Source organism: Felis catus, chromosome B3, assembly GCF_018350175.1.
Source record: "Felis catus isolate Fca126 chromosome B3, F.catus_Fca126_mat1.0, whole genome shotgun sequence".
Classification (NCBI taxonomy): domain Eukaryota; kingdom Metazoa; phylum Chordata; class Mammalia; order Carnivora; family Felidae; genus Felis; species Felis catus.
The window spans coordinates 66,836,260-66,861,022 of NC_058373.1; the positions used below are offsets into that span (position 1 = coordinate 66,836,260).

At 38.9% G+C, this 24,763-nt stretch overlaps 1 long non-coding RNA gene across 1 annotated transcript in view; it reads right to left on the bottom strand.

Annotated features, from left to right (window-relative positions):
* LOC109500724 overlaps positions 1-24,142 on the bottom strand; it is a 257,771-nt gene extending 233,629 nt beyond the window's left edge. Inside the window, exon 1 of the long non-coding RNA XR_006599351.1 lies at positions 23,738-24,142. This is a non-coding gene — a long non-coding RNA (uncharacterized LOC109500724). The remainder of the gene's footprint in view (positions 1-23,737) is intronic.
* Positions 24,143-24,763: the final 621 nt, after the last annotated feature.

Below are 24,763 nucleotides of genomic sequence, written 5' to 3' on the forward strand. Positions count from 1 at the left end.
GGCCTCTAGCTCTTCTGCAAGATTTAATATGTGCCTCTTTTACTGTCACTAATAATGACAGGTGGCATTAGTAACTGTTCAGTAAGTACCAGTGCTGAGCTAGCAACTTTATAAATTGCACATATTACCCCAAATGTTTCTAGTATCTCCAGACAACTTTCAAATCTGGGGAAGTGAGAGAAATTCAAAACAAAAAAGCCAAATTTAGTGATAGAATTGGAGCTAATTAAATAATGATTGAATTTTCCAAAACAAACAAATTCCTCCCCAATAGTATTTTTGCTGGACTAGATATAACTTGACATCATAATTTTCTTGGAAGGAAAATTATTTTTAACCCTCTAGTTAAAAGACTAGAAGTGATTTTAAGAAATTCTATTACAGAAAACATCCAGATCATAGAGTTCAAACCTAGGACCATACGAACCTCTTAACGCCTACTTGCCATAATGGCACAATTCAGAGGAATCATTAATGACTGCTAGCAAGGAACATTCACTTTTCAAGGTGGCTATAATAACACGTACTTAATGAAATCCCTAATTTTGAGGCCTGTTCCAGGATTCTCCCAACTGCATTCCTCATGTTAGCTTTTGTCTTACGCCGTCCTTATGTAGCAACAAGTTTGTAATACCACCTTCAAGGAACTCTTCTTGGGTTTAGTACTTCAAGTTGTTTTCTATACATAAGGGCCCTTTGAAAACTGAAGAATTCCTTTTATTTGATAATCTGGAGGCCCTCTGGTGAATTATAGTCCTCACAACTTCATTCACTTCCAGACATCTCAGATCATACTGGTATGCATCCATGTTCCTCACAGCATTATTCAGTGAGCTATTTAAAGACCATGTCCTCTAGGGGCACCTGGGTGGCTCAGTCGTTAAGCCTGGGACTTCGGCTCAGGTCATGATCTCACAGTCTGTGAGTTCAAGCCCTGCATCAGGCTCTGTGCCGACAGCTCGGAGCCTGGAGCCTGCTTAGGATTCTGTGTCTGCCCCTCCCCTGCTCATGCTCTGTCTCTCTCTGTCTCAAAAATAAATAAAACACTAAAAGTTTTAAAGACCACATCCTCTAGATGCAAGGTCCGTGGGAGGAGCCTATCTTTGTTTCCCTATGCCAAGTACATTACCTCGTACCTGAGAGCTGTTCCATAAATGTTGAATTAATGAAAAAAATCAGTGAACAAGGACCAGGCTACTCTACATTTACTAATCTGTCTTAGCTCTTACTGCTTTAATCAAATCCAATTTTATTTTCCCATAAATACCTGCTTCTGGTTCTAACAACGATCTGTTCCTTAAGCTAGAGCCAGAAAGAGAGGAGTGTCTGAAAGTCAGGACCTCATCTCTAAGAACTTCTCCCGTTTCCTTGTCTGAGTAAATTGATGCCTACAAAAAATAAATATGCAGTAGGGTCAGGGCCAAGGGTCTTTTTGTATGATTTTAGTAAAAACATATTTTTTGTAGAAAAGTATCTACAATTGCCTCCCAAGAGTTTGGTCAAGTCACCCCAGAATTTGGTTTCCAATGACAGTTATACGATATATGTGTGAAAATAATGGGCAGTGGTTTCAGATTATGAATGTTATTTTGGTTGACATTCCCAGCAACTACCATGATTTTAAGATGGTAAAGCAAAAGTAAAATAAATGAATAAATGAATAAATGAATAAATAAATAAATAAATAAATAAATAAATAAATAAATAAATAAATAAGAGAAAAAGGAAGAAAACAAAAACAAAACAAAAAAAATCGAGCTATATTTTTTACAGAAACTCCTCAAGCCAGTGTGGAAAGACTGAATGCCACATGACCCATAAAATATGAACTTGCAGTTTTCAATCAAACTGAGGGGAAGTTGCTCTATGTTTCCACTGGAGTATTTTTAATAACGTCCCCTATAAATATATACATGCTTGGACTCTATGATTATAACCTAGTAATAAAGGTCTGTAGCAAAACCTGTTTTCCACCTCAACATTGTTTATGCTATTTTAATAAGTTGAACAAACTTGGGAGACTAAGAAAATGTCACTTTTCCAACTCTGCTAGGGAGAAATCTGACAACTGCGACCTAACCATTGAAATGCTGCAATTTGTTAAAACGCTCCTAATCATTTTTTTCTGACTTTTATTCAAAAGCTAAAGTATGACAGAGAGAGAGAGAGAGAGAGAGAGAGAGAGAGAGAGAGAGAGAGAGAGAGAGAATTAGGTTAATGATGATTAACATATTGCAGGAGGGAAGGTTACCATGATGTTTAATTTCAAAGTCAAAGTGCTAGGGAGTTGGTACCTTCACAGAATCTCTGATCATGGGAGGGAACAGCAGTTTGAAAAGAGTGCAGAAAAACATCGCCTTTAAAATAATGAACAGCTTTCCCAAGTCTTCCCATGACAGAAAAATCACCCATATACCATACGTGTATACAATTCCCAGGGGCTTAGAAATTAATTTAGTGACGAATGATTATACCCTGAGTGATAAAGGTCCAGTACTACGATTATCTTTATGGATAATTGGGGCCATAAAATAGTTCTAAAGCACCTTTTATTCGTCATTTGTTGACAATTCAACCAACTCTCCTGTCTGCCATCGTCCAAATTTAATGGGTCCCTATCGAAGTATGCAACACGCGCGTTTGTACGAGAAGGATGTCTTCATATTGTTATGCCATTGCATATCCTTTACTTCCTGATGTTGTTCATCAGTCTACCTCCTGCTCTTTTTTTCTCTGACACCTCTGAGATGGTACCCATAGCAACACCTCTGAGAAGAAGGTGAAAGTGAAGATGGTGAAGTCATCCCCAGCACTCACTGCTGACAATGCCAGTCATTAATGCAGCAGCTTCTGCCTACTCAGATCTCCCTCACTCCTCTCTGGTCTTGTTTGCCTCCAGTAGCAGCCACAGAGCTTGCTCACAGAGATCCAGAGACTTGCTGTTAATGATTTGTCACTTGTTTAGAACACCTCAGGATGGCAGCTCTGTATAATCTGCCCTCAATGGCACTGCCAGGTTGCATTAGGAAACAATTACCCAGTTTATGACTAGTAAAGTAGGCACCAGAATTTCCAATTAAACTCCCATGTTTCCAAAGAAGCCTGGATGCCCCTATATTTGAGGAAAGGAAGACACAGCACCTATTCTCTCCTTCTTAAGAATAAGCCATGGGAGAATCAGTGCCCTCTAGATTAATAAACTGAGAGCGACAGAATATAGAGAATGATTTTATGTGAATTCATTTATTAACTTCTCATCCTTTGTTACGATCTGGGTAAAATAAAACAATGGACACAGTTGCCTAAATGTTTTTATAGTAGAGAACCCCCCCCAAAAAAAAAAGAAAAGAAAAAAAAGCCTAACACGTAGCTTTATTACTTCAGTCACTGCCCTCACTTTGTGTTTATGAACCCCCATGTGTATAAAAGCACATGACCTAGAAAAAAAAGAAAACAATGATTATGGAATTCTTTCTTTTACATTTTGAATAGATAAATTCTAGCATCTGTAGATTTTTATCAAAATGAGAAGTATATTTTACTGTAAAAAGTATCCATTATTGAATCCTTAAAATCAAATATAAGCTTGTATAAATTGACTAATTTAAAGTGTAATTACATTGAACAGATCTTGACTTTAAATACACCCTATGGATTGAAATCATTATATTTATTGAAACAGAATAAGGTTCGTTGGTTTGTTTTTCATAGCTAAGAAAGGTCAAATGTTATTCAACTTCAACTCCAAAAAGTTACAGCCTGGAGTTTCCATTCAATGGGTCTCATAATATCATATAATGATAATAATAATAATAATAACTTAGAAACTTATTAAAAATTCCAGAAGAGTACACAGATATTTAACAAAGGTCTGTGTATGCAAATATCACATACTCTCACATCCTTATTTTGTCCCCTTCCCAAAGAGGAAGAAAACTAACCATTTATCAGTGCAGTGTGAAAGGAGAAGATTTATCATTTTAAATTTTTCATTGCAGATGGTTTTCATTTTAAAAGGCAGGGAAGCGATTTTTTTGAAATCATTTTTTTTCCCTAATGCAATTGAGCCAGACATTTCTCGTAAATCTTGTTGCTTTAGTAGACAATACTCAATTCTCTAAACTTTATATGCAATAGCCAAGCCTCTTTTTTTTTTTAGATGCCCGTCTCCCAGGCATGAAAAAAAAGCCACTTGAAAGGTGGCATCATACCCAAAGTATGATATCCAAAGGCCACTCCCCTTTTCCTTAGCTCATTAGCTCACAGTTCATCAAAGATATTCATCTTTTTGCCCAAACAAGATTATAATTTTCAATGAGTTTTCAAAGATTTCTTTCTTCCTTTTTTGGTAAAAAGCAGGAAAATAAGTGAGTCTGCCCATCAATATTTCTTTTGAGTAAAATGGCAAAATGCATTCAGTGATGCACTGAGTTCACTGAGTCAGGGAACCAAAACAAAAAGCAAGCCATGGGGAAAAAGCAGGAAGGGAATGTTGACTTTGTAACAAAACAAAACAAAACAAAACAAAGAATCTAATATTGGATTTGAATTTCTTGCATGATGTTATTACCCCCTTTAAGGAAGAACGATTTAGCATTTGTGGTATAGCATTGGATACTTTTATTGGGCAAATGACACAGTGGTACCACGCTGACTAGATTCACTATCATTCATAAAGTACATTTGTTGTCAATTTTTGAGGCCCAAAACATGCCTAAGATCAAAATGCTCATTTAAATACCATCAATTGAAAAAATACCATCATCTTTGCATGAAAGGTTTATTCATATACACATGAATAAATATAAATATATATATTCATATAAATATATAGAGACTATCTTCTAATGGGAGATTCCTTCCCATTTGCACAGATGAAAACATGTTGCTTTTTCAGATGCTGAGTTGGGCCTCTTATGACCATTTATGTTCTCAGCTTCGAAGATAACATGGATTGGATAAAATACAATCACTGTTTGGCACGTACTTTGTAAGCTCCTAGTGGGCAGATCCAAAGATGAAGTCTATCTAAGATTTTACTAAATCAGTATTCATGTTTGCAAATATTTCAAAGAGATGCAACTAACAATCAACATTTACACAAAATCCTTTCTCTTAGAGTCAACAAAGGTGGCACAAGGTGGTCAATCTCTCCTAGATAGGGAGGGGCACTGGAATCTTAGCCCCCAATATCCAGTTCAGTGCTGCTCATGTTACTACCTGTGGCTTCATATAGAAGTGAGTGAGTGCTGAACATATTAGAAATGTAGAAAATGATCTTTAATCGACAAGGACATCTTAAAAAAGAATTGTCTTTAAGTTTATTCCAAAGATCATCTGTCTTAACATTTGTTTGCTCTAGCATAGAATATGCTTCTGCTGTATCTCTTTCCCTTTTACACGTGTATGGTATTTTATTATTAAACTATGAAAATTACTGGGAAAAATAATGCCATTTTCCAAGGCCTCTTTCCCTACAGCCCCAAATTATAATATTATTTGCAAGAAATTTTTCTTAAATACCTGGAATGTGCACCAAGGTAATGAGTCGATAGACAAAAATCCTATCATCCAAGAATACATTCGTAAATATCATGCTGTAAAGTGTAAACAGGAAGATGAAAAACACCCATAATCCCATCACTAAGATACTATACATCTTATGTGACATATTTTTAAATCAAATCATATTTGATATAAAAACCCACCCTCTAGGATTTAACAGCAATCCAGCACAGGTCACCTTTTATTTCCCCTCCTTTAGGATCTTACACAGAAACTACGATTTACACAATCCAGCAATTTGAGAAGAGGGATCTCTGTCTTTCAGTTATTTGTAATCTCCATTGCAATGATCACAGTTAACTCAAAGGTACCTTCTTGGTTCTCCTCTTCAGTGCTACCCTTAGTCATGTGGATGTCCTGGTGTAGCTTAAGTTAAATATTCTTTCAAAGCCTAATTTTTACATTTGTATAATGTTCCACCCTATCATTGTGCCATGATTTCTTCAACCATTCCTGTATTGCTGACATTTGCATTCTTTCAAGAATTTTTATTATTGGTAGCCCTATACAACACTATATTTATAAATAGCTGAGCCTATCTCTATTTCATAAGGATAGATTCTTAGCAGTGGCATACCTGTATTAAGAAGTACACATGGTTTTAGGGATCTTTATTCAAACTTCAGAATTACTTTTCAAAAGTGATGTGAACGTGTTAATAATTTAATCCTTTCAAAATATGTGTAGCAAATTTCCCTGTCCACCTTTCAAATAGAGGCTTTAAGTTTTCATATAGTTAAATCTATGCATATATTTTCTTTGTATTGTTTTCCTTTGTTTTATGCTTAGAAATTCTATATCCTGAGATCCAATATTATTGTTATATTTTAAATTTAATAAAACTAAAATCTATTTGCTATAAAGAATGAACTTAGAATTTTGTTTTTCAAAATAGCCACCTTTTCTTTTTCCCAGTAATTTATGGTATTATTGTTAACATGAAGGATCCAAATAGCTCCATGTCAGGACTAGGACTTGGGTGAGAGGAGTAAGGGATTCACCGCTGGGGCAAAATTTAAGGGGGCACCAAGAAACCTCAATAATCAAGACAAATAATACTGTGATAAAGTATTTTAAAAAATCAGAACTAATGCAAAAGTTCATAATGAGCAGTATATCAAACTTCTAAGTATAGATAGAATCAAGTACTATAGCTTTCTGAGATTATTCTTTACAATAAAAGCTAAATGAAGTAACATGATTACTAGCAGTGTCCCTAATATTTCCAGAGATTTCTGTGGAGACTTCCATTCTCTGGGTGCTCAGCTCTCATACCAAATTCTTGCTCAATTGCCAAACCCTTCTAAGCATCTCATCCCTGCTCTACAAAGCTTCGTTCTTAGCACGGACACAGTTCCTTCATCTTTATTTCCCAAGGCACTGCTAACACAAGGCTGTTATGCAGAACAGGTTTTTACTGAAAGTTTGGAGATAATTGAGGGAGAGTAGAACATAGAACGGGAAACGCCCTAAGATTCACTATAAAACATAATTGTGTCTGAAACTCCATAGTGGGACTCGCCAATCACTGTCACAATGATTTCTCCTTAGATTGGCCAGATGCTAAGTTGCTTTCTGCTTACTGAGTTCTCTCACCTGTCATATATGTCTCCTGAGCTCAGCAATTATCAGCCTTCCTTTCCCATCTTTTTTTTTTTTTTGTCAATTCAAGTTATCACAGGAAAACTGAAAAGTCTTATTTCTTGGCTATAGATAGTAAACTCCCAGGTACTGGCTTTTATATTAGATACTGTTTGTTTGTTTGTTTGTTTTTTAATCTCTATCCTCTTACCCTTAGCACTTCAGAGCTCACTGGCCTGACTTCTAACTGCCAACACCTGCATTTATTGCCTGAGGCATTATCTGGCCACCAAAGTTTGTTTGATCCATAGGAAGAGCAGGTTGGAAGTGCCCAGAGATCCATGCCTGCCCTTCTACCAACCCGGCACTCCTTAACCAATAACTGAGAGAATTTGTTGTGTAAATATTCAAGTTTTTTCACCTTCAGGAATTTGGAGTGGATTAGTCTAGGTGCATGTTTTATACTGACTCCCAGATTTCCCAAGCAAGATCAGGCTCCACTTGTCCACAATGGTAAGGTGCTTGAGAACAAAAACTCTCTTGGCTGTCTTCCCTCCTTGTCTTATTTCTCTATTCCCCTGCCCATATTTCCTAGGATTACCTCCCGAATCAACTACTTGTACTAAAAATTTATCTCAGGGTCCACTGCCTAAGACAGCATTCATAGCCAAAAGAGCAGTCTGACCTATGAATTTCCCTTTGCAAAGAACAGACAACTTTGGAATCAGAGTTTGTTTTACAATGGCTTAAAGGTTAGTGGATTAAATCCCTTGGTTGAATTAATTTCCCACCAACACTTCTTAAGCAGAAGGGGAGAAGATGTTGGGCAGGGCTTAAAAGAGATATTTTTTTATTCTCATGCTATTTAAAGCAAATTCCAGGGTATGGACTCTTTTTATCTTTCCATTTCACCTAAATTCTAGTACATATATATCAAGGTCTTTTCCCCCTGGTTTCCATGTTTATTTTCATTGATCTATATGGCAGCACCATATTTTTTATTATTATAGCTTTTCATCACATTTTAAAAAATTGTATATAATTTTAGCTCTGATTTCTGTCTTCCCCTTTTATTTTCCTGTTTAGTCTCACTCTTTCATTTTTTCAAGTCAACTTAAAAATAAAAGTAAAATTTCAGAAAAAAAAAATCCTGCTGGGATCTGGAATAAAATTGAATTAGAAATAGAATAGAAATTAGCAAGAAGTTAGTCTTTGAAAAATTTTTCCTTCTACTTTGGAACATGGTGTGTCTTTCCATTAATTTTAGTCGTCTTTTATGTTTTCAGTAAAACACGGGTTATTGTTTCAAATAATGAAGCACATCTTTCTTATTGCAAATATGAACTTCATTTGGCTGCAAATATGAAGCACATATTTCTTAAAGTGATATAAGACCTAGAGTTAAAAATAAGTAAAGGTTAAAAAAAGGTTGTTTCTTTTTATAGAGGATTTAATCACAATATGATGCAATGAAATGAATACTTTCCCCAAGTATAGTGATATATTTTCATTTATGGATAAAAGTTCAAAAAGTTATAATTTAAAAATGGCTTCTAGCAGATGGGCAGTTTTTATCCATTTTCAGTGCAGTCTTACTATCAAAGATCTGGAACCTTTGATTTCAGAGACCTTCAACAGGGTAAATGATGTAACACCAACGTTATGACAGATATTTTTGATTTTTGAAATTTCATATGTTTACACTCTTTTCCAAAACAAAGGACGTGGAGGATAAGGTTAATTAAATAAGAACCAAGGAGAGGAGAAGGAAACATTTGTTTCTTTTCCCACAGAAATCTTTATTTAGATCCAGCCTTATTTCATTTAGATACTTTTGGTTCTGAGTTCAGTACTAAGTGACTCTGCTTAGTAGTGTTTTAAAAAAAATCATAAGACTACACTATGCCTGAGAGATCACTAACTCTAGAAGATACGAACCCTGAAAAGCATGGGGCAATGCAGTCAACTCACAAGAACTTCAAGTGACAAGTTTTGCTCTCATCTGCTTGAGAGAATGGACTTCAAAATCTGCCTTTGCCTGTAACTCACTGTGAGATAGTAATCAAATTACTTAGCCTCTCTGGGCCTCTAGTTTTTTAAGTAGAGCAGTTATAAATTCTCTTTCAGCTCTCAAATCTTTGGTCTGAAATGACTCTGAATAGCTAAATATGGGTGATTTTCTAAGCCATTTATGTTTACTCACTTGCAGCAATCCAGAAAAAGTACTTACTTTTAACACCTTTATTGGAATATAATTTACATACTATAAATTCGTATCACCCATTTAGCGTGTATGATTCAATGGTTCTTTTAGTCAAAATTCTAATCGCTTCCTCAATTCGGATAAAGTGGGAGGGGTTGTTTAGACCATAAATTCCTCTTATTAAACATATGGCCAGTCAAGTTCAGTAAACCTGTTGGTAGAATGAGAAGATCTCTCTAGCCATATTTTCTCAATGTGCTTTCATTTTATTTGATGCATTTCAAATTCCTATATCAGACATAATACTTAAACAGAAGTCTAAAAACATTTCAGAGATAAATTAATGTATTGGGGGGATACGCAGGGTCCTGCTTAAGACATTACGATAGGTAAACTAGTTCGAGATATAGTTAGATACTCACATAGTAAAGCTCAACATCCTAACAACAGAAGAAAAAGAGGTATTTCCAAAATTAAACTACCCCTAGTCTGCTATGTGATCCTTGGCAAATCCTCTATGCCTTTATTTTCTCATTTGAGAAAATGCCATCAGTTATACTACAATTTCTATTATTATTTTTGTTTTAATTTTGAGAGACAGAGAGAGATAGAGCATGAGTGGGGGAGGAGCAGAGAGAGAGGGAGACACAGAATCTGAAGCAGGCTCCAGGCTCTGAGCTGTCAGCAGAGCCTGATGCAGGGCTTGAACTTGTGATCTGGGAGATTGTGACCTGAGCTGAAGCCTGACTCTTAACTGACTGAGCCACCCAAGCGCCCCTATTATTATAACATTGATAGACATTTTTATTAAATAAATATGTCTTTATTAATTAAACATCATACAAAATTAGGGACTTCTGGGAAGATGGTGGAGGATCCTGAGCTCACCTAATACTATAGACACATGGAGACAGATCACTGCCACTAACTCTGAATGCAACTCGAAGACTGGCAGAGCAGACTTTCCACAGTTAATCACAGACAGGAGGCCACACTGAAAGGGCTACGAGGGGTGGAGACCTGGTCGGGAACCAAACTCTCAGTGAGACTAACCACAAATGGGAGAGACACCACATGGATGAAGAAGTGAGAGGTATAGAGTCCACACCCCAGGCATGAATGACCTACACTGGGAAAGGAGTCCCCATAACATTTGGGCTTTGAAAACTAGTGGGGCTTAGCTTTATGAGGTTTTATAAACAGTGAGGTTTAACCCCAGGTACTTTAAAAACTATCGGACTTAGCTCTGGGAGAACCAGAGGCAGATCAAAAACTGAGTGCTCAGCCTTAAAGAGCCAGCGTAACAGACAATCCTATTGAGATACAACACAGAAGCAGCATTTTGAAAAGTACCTGGAGTATATGTGAAGGGGTTTATTAACTAACCTCAGAACATGTGATAGAGGAGCCAGGATTGTTAGGAGACTTCTCCAAGAAGGAGAGTGCTGTCAGGGACAATTTCTCATGGAAAGCTTTCCCCCAGCTTGATGCTTGTGGGAGCCAGCACAAACACTTCCCACCTACCTTTCTGGAACTGAAAACAGTGCCCTCACATTTTTCTATGGATTTGCCCCATCTGACCCACCCCACTCCACAGGTGTCCCTTGAGCACACACTGCAAGCAAGCCCAGTAGGGACTGGCACCATTCCAAAGTGACTCCCACCTGGGGGAGAGAGGAAGCTAACCACACACACCAGTGCACTTGCAGACCCACCAGCCAAACCTTCTATTTGGCAGTGCAGAGAGTGCTCTGTCAATCGTAGCGCTGGGCACATGGACTGGGAGCAGGCATTGGGTCTCACTGTCAGCCCTGCCCATGAAAGAAAGCTTCATCAGGGGGCAGTGCAGGGAGAGCACCCAGCAGTTTGATATGACTGCAGCCCTGGCAAACAGGCTGAGGGCAGGCATCTTGTTTGACTGCTGCTACTGCCCAACTACAAGCCTGCACCAGCCCAGACTGGCCCCTTAATGGCACAGGGACCAAACTCTGCCCAGTGTGCCCACAGCAGGCAGAGTGAGCCATTGCAGCTGACTGAACCAAAGGTAAATGATGCTCAGCCACAACAGCATAGTGCACACAATCCACAGGGGGGAAGCACCTGGGTTTGGCAACCAAGGGACATCGTGCTACAAGGCACCACAGAATTTCTTGTTCGTAAGGCCACTACTTCCAAGATCAGGAGACACAGTGGACTTCCCTAATGCATTAAAAAACCACAGAGTTAGACAACATGAAAAGACAGAATAACATCTCTCAAAGGAAAGAACAGAACAAAATCACAGCAGAAGAATGAAATGAAATGCAGATAAGCAACATGCCCAATAAAGAATTCAGCGTAATGGTCATAAAGATACTCACTGGACTTGAGAAGAGTGGAGGACCTCAGTAAGACCTTAAACAAAGAGACTGAAAATATAAAAAAGAACTAATCAGACATGAAGAACTCAATAACTGAAATTAAAAATATACCAGAGGAAATAAATGGCAGATTAGAGGAGGCAGAAGAACAAATCAGTAATCTAAGAGACATGGTAATGAAAAGCAACGACACAAACAACAACAAAAAAGAATGAAAAAATGAGAATAGGTGAGGGAACTTAGTAACATCATCAAACATAATAGCATTCTCATTATACGGATCCCAGAAGGAGAAGAAAGAGAGAAGGGAGTAGAAAATTTGAAGAAATAATACCCAAAACTTTCCAAATGTGGGAAAGTAAACAGACATTCAGATCCAGAAAGCACAGAGAGCCCCCCAAAATTAACCCAAGGAGGCCCACACCAAGACAAATAATAATTAAAATGATGAAATGTAATGATAAAAAGAGAATTTTAAAAGCAGTAAGAGAAAAGAAAATGGTTACATACAAGGGAAACTCCATAAGGCTATCAGTTGATTTTTCAGCAGAAACTTTGCAGGTCAAAAAGAAGTGGCATGATATATTCAAAGTACTGAAAAGAAAAAACTGCAACCAAAAATACTCTATCCAGCAAGATTACCATTCAGGATAGAAGGAGAGATAAAGAGTTTCGTTGACAAACAAAAGTTAAAGGAGTTCCTCACCACTAAACCAGCCTTATAAGAAATGTTAAAGGGCAATTTTTAGAAAGAAAAGGCCATAATCAGGAGTATCAAAATTATGAAACAACAAAAAAAATTCAAGGTGAATGTAAACATACAATAAAAGTAGTAGATAAATCATGTATAAAACCAATATGGAGGTTAAAGTACAAAAGCAATAAAATCAATTATATCTACAAAAATCAGTCAAGGTATTCACAAAATAAAAGGATGCAAAGTATGGTATCATATACATAAAACATGGGGGTGTAGTAAAAATTCAGTGCTTTTAGAATGGGTTCAAATTTAAGCAACCATCAACATAATATAGACTGCTATCACATGAGATGCTATTATATGTGAACCTAATAGTAACCACAAATCAAAAACCTATAAGAGATACACAAAAAATAAAGATGAAGGAATCCAAGCATAACACTAAATAAAACCATTAAATCACAAAGGAAAAGGGCAAGAAAAGAAGGAACAGAGAAAAACTATAAAAATAACCATAAAACAAGTAACAAAATGGCAATAAGCACAGACCTATAAATAATTAATTTAAATGTAGATGGACTAAGTGTTCCAATCAAAAGACAAAGGGTGACTGGATAAAAAAGAAAGACCCATCTATATGCTGCCTACAAGAGACTCACTTCCGACCTAAAGGCACACTCAGAATGAAAGTGAGAAGATGGACAAACATTTACCGTGCAAATGGAAGTGAAATGAAAGTTGGATTAGCAATACTGATGTCAGACAAAATAGATTTTAAAATAAAAATTAAGAGCCTAAGAAGGACACTACATAATGGTAAAGAGAACAATCAGAGGATATGATTGTAAATATCTATGCTCCCAACATAGAAACACCTAAATACACAAAGCAGCTAATAACAAACATAAAGAAAAAAGTTGAAAGTAATACAGTAAAAGTAGAGAACTTTAACACCCCACTTAACACCAATTCATCCATAATCCAGACAGGAAATCAACAAGGAAACAGTGGCTTTGAATGACACATTGACCAGATGGACCTAACAGATATATTCAAAACATTCCATCCAAAAAGCAGCAGAATACACATTTGCAAGTGCACATGCAATATTCTCCAGAATAGATCACATATTAGGCCACAAAACAAGTCTCAATAAGTTAAAAAGACTGAAATCATATCATGCATGTTTCCATACAACAATATGAAATTAAAAACCAATCACACACACACACACACACACACACACACACATCTGGAAGGATCACAAATACATGGAGGCTAAATAAATGCTACTAAACAATGTATGTGTCAATCAAAGAGGAAATCAAAAAATATATGGAGACAACAAAAAACTATGGTTCAAAATCTCTGGGATGCATTAAAAGTAGTTCTAAGAGGTAAGTTTATACCAATACAGGTCTATTTCAAGAAGCAAGGAAAATCTCAAATAAATAAGTTAAACTTAAATCTAAAATGAGCTAGAAGAAGAATAAATGAAGCCCAAACCAGTAAAAGGAAGGAAATAATAAAAATTAGGGCAGAAATAAATAAAACAGTTAAAAAATAGAACAGATCAATGAAACCAACAGCTGGTCCTTTGAAATGATACACAAAATTAATAATCCTTTAGCCAGACTCATAAAAGGCAGAGAGAGAGAGATAACACAAATAAATAAATAGAAGAGGATGAAACACTTTGAAACTCATTTTAAGAGGCCAGCATTACCCTGATACCAAACCAGACAAGGACACTAATAAAAGAGTCGATGAGCCAATATCCTGAAGAACATAAATGTAAAAAATCCTCAGTAAAATATTAGCCAATTGAATTCAAGAATACATTAAAATGATCACACATCATCATCAAGCAGGATTTATTCCGGGGATCCAAGGATGGTTCTACATCCACAAATCATGGATACACCACACTAACAACAAAATGAAGGATAAAATTCATATGATCATCTTGATAAATGCATCTTGATAAATTTAATAAAATTTAACACCCATCTATGATAAAAACTCTTAATAAAGTGGGTATAGGGAGACCACACTGCAAGATGATAAAGGCCATACATGACAAGCCCTCAGCTAACATCATATTCAACTGTGAAAAACCAAAAGCTTTTCCTCTAAGATCAGGAATAGGACAAGGATGTCCACTCTTACTCTTTTATTCAACATAGTACTGGAAGTCCTAGCCAGAGCAAGAGGCAATGGGGGGGGGGGGGGGAACGCATCCATGTTAGGAAGATGTAAAACATCACCACTTGCAGATGACATGATATTACATACAGATAACCCTAAAGACTCCACCAAAAACTGCTCACACTAATAAATTCAGTAAGGTTGCAGGATACAAAGTCAATAAATCTGTTCCATTTCTATACATTTATAACTGTCAGAAAGAGAAATTAAGAAAACAATCCCATTTATAATTACATCAGAAAAAAAATACCTATGTATACATTTAATGAAGGTGGTGAAAGACCTGTATGTTGAAAATTGTAATATGTGAATGAAAGAAATTGAAGACACAAAGAAATGGAAAAATATTCTGTGCTCATAGATTAGAAAAAATCAGTACTGTTATATGTCCATATGACCCAAAGCAATGCACAAATTCAATGCAATCCCTATCAAAATTTTAATGGCATTTTTTACAGAAATAGAAAAAATAACCTAAAATTTGTAAAGAACCACAAAGACCCTGAATAGCCAAATCAATCTTGAGGAAAAAGAACAAAGCCGGAGACATCATGCTCTCTGATTTCAAACTATAGTACAAAGGTTCAGTAATTAAAACAGTATTACATTAGCATGAAAACAGAGATACAGATCAAAGGAACAGAATAGAAAGTCCAAAAATAGATCCACGCATATTTGGTCAATTAATTTACAAGAAAGGAGCCAAGAATATACAGTGGGGGAGAGGGCAATCTCTTCAAAAAATGGTGTTGGGAAAACTGGACAGCCACAGGCAAAAGAATAAAACTCAACCAATATCTTACATCATACACAAAACTTAAGTCAAATGGATTAAAGATTTGAACATAAGACCTGAAACCATAAAACTCCTAGAAACAACATAGGTGCTAAGCTCCTTAACATAAATTTTAGCAATGATGTTTTTAATCTGACACCAAAAAACAAAAGCAACAAAAGTAAAAATAAACAAGTGGAACTTTATCAAAATAAAAAGCTTCTGTACAGCAAAGAAAACCATCCACAAAATGAAAAGGTAACCTATTGAATGGGAGAAAATATTTGCAAATCATATCTGATAAGGGGCCAATAGCCAAAATGAATAAACAACTCACACAACTCAATACCAAAAAATCCAAACAATCCAATTTAAAAATGGCAGCAGATATGAATAAATATTTTTCCAAAGATGACACATGGGTGGCCACTAGGTACATGAAAAGATGCTCAGCATTAAACATCAGGGAAATGCAAGTCAAACCACAATAATATCTCAAGGGGCACCTGGGTGGCTCAGTTGGTTAAGCATCTGACTCAGTTTCAGTTCAAGTCATGATTTCATGGTTTGTGAGGTCAGCCCCATATCAGACTCTGCACTAACAGTGTGGAGCCTGCTTGGGATGCTCTGTCTCCCTCTCTCTCTCCGCTCCTTCCCCACTCGTGCTCTCTCTCAAAATAAATAAATAAACATTAAAAAACAGTAATATATCACCTCATACTCGTTAGAATGGCTATTGTCAAAAAGAAAGGAAATAAGTGTTGGTAAATATGTAGAAAGAAGGAAATCCTTGTGTACTGTTAGTAAATTGGTGTAGCCACTATGGAAAAGAGTGTGGAGGTTCATCAAAAACTTAAAAAGAGGACTACACCATGCAATCCAACTATTCTACTTCTGGGCATTTATCTGAAGAAAGTGAAAACAGCAACTCAAAAAGATATATGTACCCTATGTTCATTGTCGCATTATTTACAATAGCTAAGATATAGAAATAATTGAAGTGTCCATCGATGGATGAATGGATAAAGAAATTGTGGTATATTTACAGTGGAATAGTAATCAGCCATTATAAAAGAATGAAATCTTGTCATTGGCAACAAGAGGGATGGACTTCAAGGATATCACGCTAACTGAAATAAGTCAGACAGGAAGACAAATACCATATGATCTCTCTTACATGTAGAATCTAAAAAACAAACAAAATAAAACAAACACAACACTGAGCTCATAGTTACAGAGAACAGATAGTGTTTGCCAGAGCTGGGGGTCTGGTGAAAGGGGTCAACAATAATGAGCAAAAAAATGTAATTAAAAACAGATTTAAAAAATGTATGTGGGGGTGCCTGGGTGGCTCACTCAGTTAAGCGTCGGGCTCTTGATTTCAGCTCAGGTCATGATCTCATGGTTTTGTGGGTTCAAGCCCTGCATCAGGCTCCACGTTGACAGTGTGAATCCAGCTTGGGATTCTCTCTCCCTCTCTCTCTGTACCACTTCAAAATAAATAAATAAACTTTAAAACAAATTAAAATATATATGTGCGTGTTTTGCTGGGAACCAGTAGCCACGGTTGGAATTTTATGCTGAGATTACAGAAAAGAAATAGAAAAAAATTTTATTTGGTCAAATGACATAAAAAATTCATATTCTTAATTACAGAGTAATTTATAAACAAATGCTTCCATTTATTTTTGTGGTACTCCTTTACTACATTTATTTGAACTCCCCTTGTACAAGAAGGTTCTGGATATGTCCCACCATATTCAGGGAAGTCAAATTTAATTTCATGGTTGAACTGCATTAGTTTGCTCAGTAGCTAGGGCTACTGCTCTTCACACTGGGATCTCTGGTCTGAGTTGAGGTAGAGAGTGAGGTCAAAGGAAATGGGTAGTAGTGAACATGGGGACCCTGAGCTGGTGGCCACTTCAATAGGAGGTCCCACACTGGTCATTGCTGTCCTTGCTGCCACACCGAAAGAAGAAATTCAAAGGTGTTCACTGAACATAGATGACTTTCCGAACCATGTGGTCTGAGAAGTGAACAGCTCCTCCCACCAGTGATCAGTAAAATAAATACTTATCGAGTGCCCTCCCGTGGGCAAAACGCTGTGGCATGTGCCAAGATGAAGGACAGAAAGTCCCTGGTTTACAAGAGGGTGGGAAGTGTGCAAAAGTAACCTTAAAACAAGGCAGATTGTGAGGTGCGTTTTAAGAAAGCAGAGGAGGGGCACCTGGGTGGCGCAGTCGGTTAAGCGTCCGACTTCAGCCACCTCACGATCTCGCGGTCCGTGAGTTTGAGCCCCGCGTCGGGCTCTGGGCTGATGGCTCGGAGCCTGGAGCCTGTTTCCGATTCTGTGTCTCCATCTCTCTCTGCCCTTCCCCCGTTCATGCTCTGTCTCTCTCTGTCCCAAAAATAAATAAACGTTGAAAAAAAAATTTTTTTTTAAAAAAGAAAGCAGGGGAGACAAACCGAGGATTCAGAGAGGCTTCTTGAAAGAGTGGAGATTTGAGCCAGGGTTTCAAGGTAGACAGACCTTAATTAACTACCTTAGTCTGAATTAAGTCACAGGACTAAATAATTTCTTTTAAGTTTTTTTTTAAGTTTATTTATTTTGAGAGACAGAGAGAGCAGAGGAAGGGCAGAAAGAGAGAGAGAGAGAGAGAGAGAGAGAGAGAGAGAGAGAGAGAGAGAGAGAGAGAGAGAGAGAGAAAATATCCCAGGCAGGCTCCATGCTGTCAGCACGGAGCCCGATGTGGGGCTTGAATCCATGAACTGTGAGATCATGACCTGAGCCAAAACCAAGAGTCGGATGCTTAACTGACTGAGTCACCCAGGCACCCCCCCCCTTTAAAAAATTTTTTTTTAAGTTTATTTATTTTGAGAGACAGAGCAGATGAGGGAGGACTAAATAAATTTTAATCAAAGGCCTTCATCCTCAGTAAAACATTTGCCAAGTCTCCTATGTGTATACAAAGGAAATACGAAACCACGTACTGGAGTATATTGTATTTGTGGAAAACCCCATAATATGAATATAAGAAAAATTAAAGCACAATAGTGAATGTAAACATGAGAAAAGTTACCCCCTCACATATCAAACCTAATCCCCACACCTAAATATGCAGATACAAACACTATCCTATGGCTTCCAGCAGATACACGATATGGGAATAAGAGGCTGATTTTTTTTTTTTTAAGAAATCAAACAACAGCTTCTCGAGCAATGCAAAAGTTACAAAATGCGTAATCAAGAGCAAGAAATTTTAACCTGGAGTTTAACGCCCTGGAAATAGTTGGATCTCGATTGGCAGTGATCTTTTCTGACCATTCAGCTTTCATGCTACCATTTCAAGTTCTGGGTCAGTGAGCATACCACCCTCCAGGCCACAGCCCCACCCTCACTTGCCCAGGATGCCAGTGATGTATGATGCTAAGTCATCATATAATGAAGAACCAAGCACTCAGCCTTTTCTAATTTTCACAGAAAATGAACTTTAATTCAAAACTATGCCTGGCTAATTAAACTTTCCTGTGATCTAATTTGCTCTAATTATTTCCATAAATTGAGATGTAACAGGGGTTACATAAAATTATCGTAACAGAAAATTGAGTTTGAGTCTGAATTTTAAGCAAAGATGAGGTTTCTGAATCCTTGAAACCTGTTGCTGAATTTAGATACAATTATACAAAAATCAGAACTGTACAAAATAAAACAAAATAAATTAAAATTAAAAAAGCTTTTTTTTTCTTCCTCTTGAAAATCCTTACGTCAAGTTTCACCCTGAAAATATTCATGACTTAGGTTATACCACACAAATGAGGCTGAACAAGTACTTTGATGTAAATCCAATGAAAAACAGAGTCATCTAAATTCAACACATTGACCATTCAATACCAACTATAAGCCAAACTACCTCCTACTTCCTAACGGGTATAAAATCTAGTTATATGCTATATTAGAAAGCATGAACATTCTCTATCAAATTATATTTTCATATCTCTCTGGCATCAGAATGGCAACTTTTAAAAAAAATTTTTTTTAATGTTTTATTTTTGAGACAGGGGGAGACAGAGCGTGAGCAGGGGAGGGTCAGAGAGAGAGCGAGACACAGAATCCGAAGCAGACTCCAGGCTCTGAGCTGTCAGCACAGAGCCTGATGCGGGGCTCGAACTCACAAACCGTGAGATCATGACCAGAGTCGAAGTTGGATGCTTAACTTACTGAGCCACCCAGGCACCCCCAGAATGGCAACTTTTGAAAAAGGTCCCCCACTTTTTTTTTGTCGGAGGTAAGGAAGGGAGAAGACACCTCCCTTCAACCTATAGAGAAATGGAAATGGTTATCACAAGTGCAAACATATTAAACTGAACCACAGAACTTTACCTAGAGTTAGGACCAACTCTCCAAAAAAGATAATGAACAGAATGAGTTCACACCCCAAGCTATCAAAACGACAAGAGTTGGGACCTTAGTATGTATCCTTCATTTTGGCTAACTAGATCACATTTCCACTGATGTTGGTGTATGCTTTATAGTAACACAGGCCCTGGATTCCACCAATAGGAATAATTGCCATTTGCAGAAGTCTTAAGAAATTGCCTGATAAAAGTTTTTTTAATCAATTAAATAAATATACCAAATTAAACTCATCTATATTTTTAATGTACCTCATTGTAGTTCATTATGGAAGACCCCCATATGTTCTGTATCATTAGTGAGACATTCTCAGCGGTGTAATGATGTAGTGCGTACACATGGGGTAAAGTAATGCATTTTTCACTTCTTCTGCACATTTCATTACAGGATGGAGATGCGGCAATTTTCCACTGAAGATTCCATTTTGGTGGGAAAGGGAAATAGACCTAGAGCCAGTGCTGTGTCCAATTTCTCTAACTTCCTAAGTCAGAACTGCTGAGGGTAACTGTTCATCAGCAGTCCTCTCCCCTTCAAGACTCAAAAGAGGAGGGATAGAGGCTGCAGTTCCTAGCCCTTTTTCTTCAAACAAACCAGAGGTGTTGGATTTCTGAGGAAAATGAATCCACTCATTCTTATCGGCCATTTTTGCCAATATTAATCGCAGTTCTGATGCCATAAAGGGGAATTTCAGTTTACAGAAAATGGGAGATGTGGGACCCCATTCTTTTCCAAAGTTAGCTCGCTTGAGTATTTGGGGATGATCCATTAGCATTTACATTTTCTTTTGCTTCGTTGGTGTAACCAGATCTTTGTGAGGACTTCATCCAAAAGGACTGCTCCAGAGGAGTCTAGAACTCTGCAGGGCAAGATAAAAGGCTGCTGGATCACAGCTCATAAATAGCTGTGCACTGATCCCATGGCTTGTTTTTTTTAAATGAAAGATTACAAGCCACACAAAGATACAAAAGTGAAATGTTTTCCATGGGATGTTTCAGGAGCCCATGTGTTTATAATTGCTTCTTCTCCATTTGCTGAGTCTGTTTGCCTTCTCCCTTTTCAGTTATCCACAGCAGGGAAAGGGCTTCTCAGTTTGAGTGTTGAACTGGCTGTGAACTATCCTCACCCACCTCCCCCAACCCCCTTGTCACCTTGATGCACGTAGGCAATGCAGCTGCAACATGAGCCCCGACTCGGTCTTCCCTGTGCCCCTATCCCTGACCTGCACAAAAGTCAAGAATGAAGTCCTTCAAGAAGGAGGTGTGTTATTACACATCATTTTATTAAACGACTCCCTGCTGAGGGATGGTCACATGGGCTCAATTAAGTGTTTCTGGTGATGTTTGTGTCTGTGTGTTGTGGGTTGATAGAAGATAACATGCTACATTGTACCCAGCCCTATGCACTTTCCCTCTCACCATTTGCAAATATCTGATCTGTAATATATTTTCCGTTTCTAGGTAGGGAAGAGAGGAAGAAAGAAGGAAAAGGAGGGGGCAGAAGAGACTCCCCCACCATCGTTGGTGGGAGGAAAGGAGAAAAAATAACAGCGAACAAGCCAGCAAGATCCAAGCATCCGCTAGGTGCCCCTTTAATAATAGGACAGGGAGACAATGATGAGGAACGGTCGCTGTTTTCTGTTCAGCATCACCTCCTCGTCTGACATTAAGCTGATGTCTACGAAGGCCACAGCAGACCCAGTTGCATCTGCACTCCTCAAGCTGAACACTTGCAAGGGAGTCAGGGCACAGATGATGCAACGGCTGTATTTTGTTGCAACAAGAGCTGATGAAGAACAAACACCCTGGCAAGTGAATGAGCTGGCTTCTCTAAATGCCCACTCCAGTGTCATGTTGTCTTTTCTTTTTTTTTTTTTTTAATTTATTTATTTTGAGAGAGAGGGGGAGAGAGAGAGAGAGAGGGAGAAAGGGGGAGAGAGTGAGTGAGAGAGAGAGAGAGAGAGAGAGAGAGAGAGAGAGAGGAGAGAGGAAGAGAGGGAGAGAGAAACCCAAGCAGGCTCCATATCTAGTGTGGAGCCTGACACAGGGCTTGAACTCACAAACTGTGAGATCATGATCTGAACGGAAACCAAGCGTTCAGCCACTTAACCAAGTGAGCCACTCGGGCTCCCCTGTCCTGTTTTCTAAAGTAAATTTCTCTTCACTGAGGAAGGGGCCCTTAAAGAAAAATCACTACCGAGGCCGAGCTGGAACACAGGACTATTCGCTGCCTCTCTGACAGATTTCCTGTCAATTCCTCCAAAGTGCACAGCATCTACCATGCAATATTCTGTGTGGAGACAAATCATGAGCCACATACAGCTGTGCACATTATCTGGCAGGCAGATGTTGGATTGGGGCTGCAGTTGATACAGTTCACGTGCAGAAAGAGAAAGAACAGTCCATTTGTGCTAATTCTCCTCTTTCTTAACAAGTTCACTATTTGAACCAGACCCTCCACTTGGTTTATCTGTAAAACGTAGTAGATTCAGTTTCTTCTTGATGTTCTCCTGTTTCAGAGAGGAGTTAATCGGGTTAAAGGGTCTGGCCTTTAGCCGAAACCTTTGATTCCAGACTTTAAACAGGAATGCTCTCATTTTCCCCCTCGTCTCCATAACTATGTTCTCGGGGGACTGGGGAGGTTGAAGCTGAAATTAGAGGACTACAAGCACTAACACCTGCTGCCAGTTCATTGGCTTTTGCTGGTTTTACAGCAGCGTCGGGTGCTTCAACAGTTTGTGCAGTAAAAGATGGAGAAGGGAGCAGTGGCCCTGTCATGGCGTGCCATTTTTTTCTCGGTGGCTCTTCTCATTTGGCTGCCGTCGCAGCCACGCTGTGACCGAGCACGGCTGTCCTCTCTCTGGCTTCTAACTCATTACCAATGCCTGCCAGAGTACGACCAATGGAGGTGGCCACAAACGCCTTCCTCATCGGAGGGAGCCAGACGTGCATGAAGGGGACTTTAAGTTATTAAAATTATTTATAGATTCTCCTTTTTCATCAGCACACATAGCTGGGGTGGTGATGGAGAAGGCCTACTCTCCTGGCCTCATGGAAATAAAATCCCCCCACGTTTCAGGGAGGCCTCAGACTTACGTGGGAAAAGGGCAATGTCTGCAGGGTCACTCCTGAAACAGCACAAACAAGTGGGAATGGATCTCAGCTGGGACTCTCTAGTCTCAGAGATTAGGAGAAGTGGGAGAAGAAGGGAGGAAACGAGAGGTCCTGGAATCTGACACATGAATCCTACTGCCCCCTCCATGTTCACCACGAAAGACTCTAAAGGCAGAGAGGGGACCAGTCCCAACGTCCTGCCCCCACTTAGAGCTGCTCCTCCACAGGGAGGGCAAGTCCCAACATCACCACGGCAGCGAGGAAGCACGTGAGACGGAAGCATCCACTTCCCCGTCCTGCTCGGGCCTGGCTGTGCAACCTGCATCAAGTTACAAAGCGCCCTCCTTACAAGGATTTGCAACATTAAAGGGCCTCTCCCAAATTTTGAAACTACTTCTGCTCTCATCCATCTCTCCCTTTTCACCCTATCATTTAAACTCAAGCAACCTCTTATCATCTGTGCCCTTCTATTTTCTGGAAGCGCCATTTATGTCCTATTCTCCAATTTAGTATTCTGTCCTAAACTGCTGTTTTTTTAAAGGCATTTCTCAATCCAGGTCGCTGGCACACATGGGGCCCAGCCCAGTGATTGGTTGTCTCTCCCATTTCATGTCCAGCAAATTGCTTCCTCCTCTCAGCAAGATTTCACTCCGTCTCTCTCTCTTTGCTGAGTTTTGAAACACACACACACACACACAACTGAAACAGGAACCCTCACCGGACCACTTGATGCTGGCCAGGAACATCCACAATGAAGACATTTCTACTATGGGTTTGCATGCAAAGGTAGTACCTCTAAAAGCCCCACTGTCCCGAGATACCTGGGTTAGAGCTGCCACAAATCTCCGAAAGGCAGTCCTTTCTTTCAGCTTCCTTTTGCGAGGGCTGACGCTGAGGCACAGAAAGAGGAACTACTTTGCCCAACTTAATGTCTTTCTCTTAAAACATTTATTTAAAAAAACTTAAAATTTGCTCTATACATGTTACAACATGAATCTCTAGTCCCTTGGTTTAGAGGAGAAGCATATAGCTGGAGGGTATGAAGCCGGTCTTTCTTTTAAACCTGTCCTGTCCTAAATTGCCTCTGGATTGTCCTCACCTGGAGGCTGAAGTGCAGGTGGGCAAAACCCTCAAGTCAGAGGTCAGCTGAGAGCATACCTTTCATTTGCACGCACTGTAATTTGGGGAGCCCTGCATCGCAGAGGCAGAGCACAGGGCTTTGTACGTAGATGACTCCCTTTATTTTTATTTATTTTTATTTAACATTTATTTATTTTTGAGACAGAGAGCATGAACAGGGGAGGGTCAGAGAAAGAGGGAGACACAGAATCGGAAACAGGCTCCAGGCTCTGAGCTGTCAGCCCAGAGCCCGACGCGGGGCTCGAACCCACGGACCGCGAGATCATGACCTGAGCCGAAGCCGGACGCTCAACCGACTGAGCCACCCAGGCGCCCCTAGATGACTCCCTTTAAACGGCGGCTGCAGATGGGGCGCACAGCAAGAGCTGTTGTCAGGCAGGGTTTTCTCATCGCCAGTGAGTGTTTCACACCACAGGGTGGATGATCACTTTTAAACGGATATCCTATAAGGATGGCCTTGGCAACACGGGGTGATTAACCTCTCATCTCTGGGTTCTGAGCCTGATTCAGTGCACCACTGGAAAGGCATTGGGTGGCCCCGTGTCGCTTGGCTCTTCCCGGAAGTCGCCAGGTCTCAGGTTTGAAGGGAAGCTGTGATTGGCACCAAACCCAGAGCCAGAACTGGGGGCACGTGGCAGAGAAGGGACAGAACCTCAGATGAAGGTGTCCCGCCCGGTACTATCTCTCGTTAAACCTCCGTGGTGAGC